Raw genomic sequence first — 6,919 nt, forward strand, 5'->3', positions numbered from 1 at the left:
ATCTAGCCTAAGGTTCTCTGAATACAGATGTTACATTGAGAATGCACATTTTGGTGAGGAGATGGCAGGCATAAATGGTGGGAAGCTCAAGGCAGAAACTCTTATTTATTAAACATACACTATAAGTTATGCTAGTAACTCATGCAGTTGTCAACAGTATTTTGTTTCATCTTTATAGTCATCCTATGAAGACGACACTACTGTTCTTATCTGACACATAGGAAAACCGAGGCTCAGAGAGGTCACACAGAGAGACTGTCATACCTTAGCATCAAACTCCAGGTCTGATTCTCAATTCTATACCCTTTCTGTGACACCATACTGAGAGATCACACCTCTTATAGTTGGATGATCCCACTCCCTAAAACCAAAATACGAAGGCATCAATTCAGAAACCCTACTCTACTGCACGCATGGATTTTTTTTTTTTCTGGAACAGTTTCATGAATGACACACATGTGGCCCAGTTACTAGGTTACACTAGTGTTAATTGCTCAGTCATGTCTAACTCTTTGTCACCCCATGGACAGTAGCCTGCTAGGCTCCTTTGTCCATGGAATTCTCCAGGCAAGAATACTGGAGTGGGTTGCCATTTCCTAGGCTATACTGTAGGCTGCCAAAATGAAGTGAACTGCTCTAGGGAGAACTTCTTGATAGGGACTACTAGGACTGGACCTTTCTTAATGAAGCATTTCGATTCTATTGATTGATACCTGGATCCTTCTCCCTCACTGCTAACTTAAATCCTGTGGCTTTCTATATTGAGTTTTTCTTACAGATGAAGCTATATTGCTTACCTACAAGCAATTCCTTTGCTGGTCAACTAAAATTGCATTGTTCCTCTGCCTTGTACTCCAGGCAGTACATAAAAAATCAAAATATACTCAAAATCAAAAGTTGACTAGAGATTGCTGCTAATATCAAGATGGACTCTCATACCAAGTGACTCTGGGAGGCTAAAAGCAGAAAGTATGTACTTTTGTAACAAGCTGGTGTCTTGATAGCTCAGTTCCACCATTCCACTCCATGAAATCCACACTGCATCCTGCCTGAGATGTGGCTGAAGGGACCCACAGGGTGAGGACACTTCAGGTGTGGGTAGTACCTTTCAGACACTGCAGGAAGAAACTGAATGCTCGTGCAGGTGTCCCATGTATCCTGAGAGAGAAAGAGGTCAGATTAGTCCTCCCAAGATGCTTCCAGAATTCCTGACTCCTCTACTTCCTCATCCCAACCTCAGTCCTTGCTCAGGACTCTGGCTTTTAGAATCCTCCTTGTCCCACTCACTTAGGGACTCCCCGATTTCCACCTTACTCAAGAGGAACTAAATGTGGGGGGCATTTCTGTCTTTCTGTTTACAAATACGAACATCTTCATACTCTCTGATGGGAAACGTTCTCCACTGCAGGAGTTCCCAACCTTCAGGCTCTAATGCCTGATGACCTCAGGTGGAGCTGATGCCATCATAATAGAAATGAAGTTCACAATAAATATAATGAGCCTGACTCATCCAGAAACCGTCCCCTGTCCCCCTCCCACCACGGAATAACTGTCTTCCACAAAACTGGTCCCTGATGAAAAAAAAAAAAAAAAGTAGTGTTGGGGAACAGTACTCTACTACCAAGAGCCCTGTTTTCCTAGTTTCCCCTCTCCACTGGGCTGTGTAGTTACTGCCTTCCTTCACCGCTTCTATTTTCCCATCTTCTCCTTCCCTCTACATTACCTTACTTCACAATCCCTCTTGGTCTCCAGGGGAAAAAAGAAATTTTTTTTTCACGGTCCTTAAAGATTTATTCCTTCTGTCGCTCCCAGGGTTATCTTTCCAAACACATAAAGCCCATCACTCTGCTGTTTTTAAAGCCTGAACGGCTCTCCTATGTCCACTCCTTTACTGCTCGATTCGCTGAATTCTCCTCAGAGAATTCACGGTAGACACACAGTAACGGAAAGGAGGGACGACCATACAAGCGTGTGCAGTAATGACTGCAAAATCTCGAAGAATGTAGTGTTGTGTGCTTGAATCCATCGCGTCAACGTGAATTATCCTCCGACCTTTCTCAAGGGTCAAACTAGCTTGACTGTTATCCAGCAAAAAGTTTCGAAATGTTTTCCCGCTTTAAAAAAAAAAAATTAGTCAGGCGCATGCGCAACCGCACAGAGTTGGGGGGTTGCTGTTCGCGCAGGCAGATCTCGCGATGTTTGAGCCAGACGGGCGAGTAGAGTTTTTTTTGTGGTGTTGTGAGACTTTTCCCCCCACCTCCCCTCCACCAGGTGCGGTGATTTAATGCTGTAATCAAATTAAAAATATCAAGACTCCACGGCGAGAACAAACGAGGCTAGAAGTAGGCAACACGCCAGCGGCTGTTTTCCCTTCTAGGAAGGGCTTCTTGCGAGGTCTCGAAGGTCCCACAAGTTCCTCAGAAACAAAAGTCAGGAGTATGTAAAAACAGAAGAAGCCAACCACTGTATCACCTTAGAGCGGTGTAGAGATTCTTGTTTTTCCACTTTTTACTGTTCAAAAAATTCCATTGGCTGCTAGCAAACCAGGTTATACGCCTGTCGCCACTGCGCCTGCGCTAGCCTTTGTTTACTACCTCGGACGGCCGCTGGGTCCCGCCTCAAGAGCCCGGCGTGTAAGGACATGCCCTGGGCTGTAGTTGTCAGCCGAGGACACGGATGGGAGGTTGATACCAGGACAGGTTAAGTATAAGCCTGAAACCAGGGGAAATACGAGCAGTAATAAAAGCTCTTGAACACTCAGAAACCGTTGTCTTGTCAGATCTGTCCTACTGAAGGTAATGAAGGTGATAGCGTCACCCTTAACCATAACTAAGAAGTGGTAAGCAGCAACTCTAAGCCCCAAAGCGGAGGTGGAATTTAGGTACTTGTTAAAAATATGGACTCTGTAATGGAAAAGATGCAAATAACCCTAACGCTCAAGCCCATCTTACTTAAATTTCGAGCAATATCTCCATGGTTAAGAATGTCTCTTGCAGCAGAGTCATGCAAATTTTGAAACTAAAAACAGTGGTGACTCGAGAAGCAATAGCCGGAAAAAGCACCAACCAACAAGCAAATTTTTTTTAAATGGCTTTAAGTTCCCTTCAAAATCAGTTTCAAATGGCTTAGAAGGCTATGATATTTACAAGATGAAAAGATCTGGTGAAACTTTGGTTATATTATAGATATGACTAGATCCGTTTGAAAACAAGGCAAGTTAATTTTTTTAAAGTTATTTTTAATAGAAGAGTTTCTAATGATGCATTTTAATGTGCTCTAAACGGCCTTCAGTTGCTGGTGGATTCAGCTAAACCTAGATCTGTATCTTTGAATTGGATAATAGCATCTGTATCTTTGAGTTTGATGTTTACAATTTGGACGTTTTATTGGACTATTTGTTAGGTTTCAAATAATGAATTTGAAGACTTTAATTTGTAATAGAAGAAACTTTCTACAAAAGGAAGATGAGATTTTTAGGTCGCATGAAATTAAGTAAGGGAAAAGTATGTACATGTGTGCAAATGGGGCGAAAGTTTGAAGGCTCTGGGCACTTCCAGCATGGTTCTCAGAGTGCCTTAACGTTAAAAAATTAACCTCTAGATTTTTCTCATTATGTTTGATATGATAGTTAAGTGTAGTAAATGTAGCGATTTGGATACTTACTTTTAAGGCAACAGTTGGTACCAAAGTGAGAAGGAACTTAAGTCCTGCTCCATTATCTAGGGTTGCACTCATTTGGTTGAGGTAAGGTGATAGCCAGTTTTCTAAGCAGGATTGAATTGACTTTTTTTGGTGAAGGAAAAGAAATGTAGATAAGCTGAATTGATTCTTTGTTCACTTATTAAGGTGATTAAGACTGACTCATAAACACTGCTTACTTTGTCAAGGCAGTCAACAACTGTAAAAGAAACTGAATGCTTTTATTGCACATGATGAGATGGTGCTAATGGAAATTGGATGAAGAGTTGATACAGAGCTACCAATCCTTTGAGACTACTGGTTCATTTACATGTGATGAAAACGTTAGTGTAAGACCAGTAACTGGTCAAATAAAACTTTTATCTTTGTTCACTGAAAAAAAATCTTTTAATGAGTAAAAGAAACTCACCAGTGAATTGGTTTCCCATTCAGTCTGTCATGCAACTCAGGAAATAGACTTCCAGAATTTCCACAATCAGTAGCTAAAAACGTTATCCATGAAAAAAAAAATAGCTATCCATATTATTTATTTAGCAGCATTCTGAGCATACTCTCCTGTAATTACCCTGACATTGTAAAGCAGTGAAAAAACTGCTGCCTTTTGTAGTCACATATTTATGTAAACATGGGTTCTTGAATTATTGTGACCCCAACATAAGGAACTGCTGAACAAGGAATCTTCTATGCATTCCCAATTACCCCAAATTTGTTGAATCAATACACTATAATCTTACTTACTGCTTCCCTTGTGGCTCAGCTGGTAAGGAATCCGCCTGCAATGCGGGAGACCTGGGTTTGATTCCTGGCTTGGGAAGATCCCCTGGAGAAGGGAACAGCTACCCACTCCAGTATTCTGGCCTAGAGAATTCCATGAACTATATAGTCCATGGGGCCGCAAAGAGTCAGACACAACTGAGCGACTTTCACTTTCAATCTTATTTATTAACTTAGTGATAGAACTTTTTTCATGACAGATAATTTTTAAGATTTTAAAAGCATTAAACATATTACAGCCAAATTGCAGTGTTTGTGCATGAATCTTTATTGATGAACAAGGGACTGCAAGAGAACTGTGCTGCTGCTTCTAGCCCTGCACTCTTTCTGGGAGTAATGGGAGTAATTCTATCACACTTGTCACACCTGAAGAAAGAATATTGGTCAGATGGAAGGGAATCATTAGCAAGGGGGTGGGGGCATATGGGAGAAAAAAGGGTGAACTTTGGTTGTGAATGGACAGTGCCATTAAGGACATCTTCTGTGCTACAGTACTCTGGCAACAGCTAGAACCTCCACCCTAGGCTCTCTACCATCCTCATCTTTGCCCAGCTGGCTTCTTGATTGCATGTACATCTCCTTTCTGTTCTGCCATCCTCAAATTAGCAGTCTTCTGTCAGTCTCAGGATGGTGGCCATAGCACCAAACATCATCTTCTCATGTGAAATGTTCAAAGAGAAAGAAAGGGATAGAGGGAGGAAGAGAAGAGAAAAATGCTTTCTCTTTGTATCCTCCTTTCTTACCAGGGTGAAAAATCTTTCCCATATGACTTAACAGACTTCCCCTCACATCTCCTTGCTCAGAACTGTGTCATAGGACTACCTCTAGCTGGGAGGAAGGGTAGGAAAATATGTATATACAGAAAAAGACAAGTATTTTTTAAAAACAGCACAGTAGAAATAACAGGACTTAGAGAAAGTACAAACTTAGGAACAGACCACTCAAAACCTATGCAGTTTTGTTACCTGAGGACCATAAAAGTTACTAGGCTAATGAGAAATACCAGCACAATTAAATCTCCTCTGGTGTTCTCAACATCACAGTAATCTTTTAGAGCTATATTGTCTGTTTTGTCTATGTGAGGCTCTTGAGTATTTTTTAAGATGATTTTTTAATGTGGACCATTTTTTAAGCCTTTATTGAATTTGTTATAATATTGCTTCTGTTGTTTATGTTCTGGTTTTTTGGCTTCAAGGCATGTGGGATCTTACCTCTCCAACCGGGGATCAAACCTGCACCTGCTGTATTGGAAAGTGAAGTCTTAACTACTGGACCACCAGGGAAGTTCCACTCTTGAGCCTTTAAATGTGCCAATCCAAATTGAGATGTGATGTAAGTGTAAGATACACCCCAAATTTCAAAGACTTAGTATGAAAAAATAATGTTGAATATCTCATTAATAGTTTTTATATTGATTATATGTTGAAATATTTCACCTGTTTCTTTTTACTTTACTTTTTGAAAATATAGCTACTTGAAAGTTTAAAATTGCACATGTTTCTCATATTTTTGCCAGACAGTGCCGCTTTAGAACCTTTAACCCTGGGACATGTGCTTTCTCCTTGGACATATAGTTCATTGAGGACATTTGATTCCAATTGAAAGCAGTTTCATTCAAATTAACTGCTCCAATGTCTCATGCTCTTGGATTGAAAGAATTAATATTGTTAAGAATGGCCATACTATCCAAAGCATTCTGCAGATTTAAGTAAGATTCCCTATCAAGTTATCCATGATATTTTTCACAGAACTAGAACAAATAATTTTAAAATTTACGTGAAACCATAAAAGACCCAGAATTACCAAAGCAATCCTGAGGAAAAAGAAAGCCATATATTTATATCTGAAGTCAAGGTGAATGTGTCATGGAGGCAGTGTATATGTCTATATGTGTTTAGAGGGATGGAGGCGTGTCTTTCTGAAGAGTAGTTTAGTGGAAAAGGATCAGGCTTAGATTATTTTTGCACCAATTGCATGTGACCAGAGACAAATTACCTTTTATCTTTTTAAAAATATGTATTTATTTACTTATTTGGCTGGGCCAGGTCTTAAATGCTGCACGTGGGATCTCTGATCTTTGTTGCTGCACACCAGATCTTCAGTTGCAACATGCAAACTCTCAGTTGTGGTATGTGGGATCCAGTTCCCAGACTAGGGATTAAACTCCGGGCCCCCAGCATTAGGAGTGCAGAGTTTTAGCCACTAGACCACCAGGGAAGTCCCCGCCTTTTTCCTTCATTTCTACTTACTCACTTGTTAAGGGTTATAACACTTACTTTAACCGTGCAGACAAGTATTAAAACACCCTCTGCTATGATAAACTACATTAACATTAAATTCAAATTATTATGTGAGTAATGTATGAAAATGATCTGAAAATGTTCAGTAGGTAGAGTCTATACAGATTTACAGTTCAGTTAAGTTTGGTGGGGTTTAAAACTCTTCT

General features: G+C 40.2%; 1 protein-coding gene across 3 annotated transcripts in view; it reads right to left on the bottom strand.

Annotated features, from left to right (window-relative positions):
* Positions 1 to 2,104, bottom strand: part of GPR19 (G protein-coupled receptor 19) — a 36,957-nt gene extending 34,853 nt beyond the window's left edge. Inside the window, exons 1-2 of one of the 3 annotated variants that reach the window (XM_061125039.1) lie at positions 1,724 to 2,104; positions 1,106 to 1,158 (exon numbers count right to left, since the gene is read on the bottom strand). The gene's annotated coding sequence lies outside the window, so the exon portion shown is untranslated. Of the gene's footprint in view, positions 1 to 264; positions 939 to 977; positions 1,159 to 1,723 lie in introns of those variants that run through there. The other 2 variants (XM_061125040.1, XM_061125041.1) reach the window with 2 other exon arrangements.
* Positions 2,105 to 6,919: the final 4,815 nt, after the last annotated feature.

The sequence above is a fragment of the Dama dama genome, chromosome 22 (assembly GCF_033118175.1).
Source record: "Dama dama isolate Ldn47 chromosome 22, ASM3311817v1, whole genome shotgun sequence".
NCBI lineage: Eukaryota > Metazoa > Chordata > Mammalia > Artiodactyla > Cervidae > Dama > Dama dama.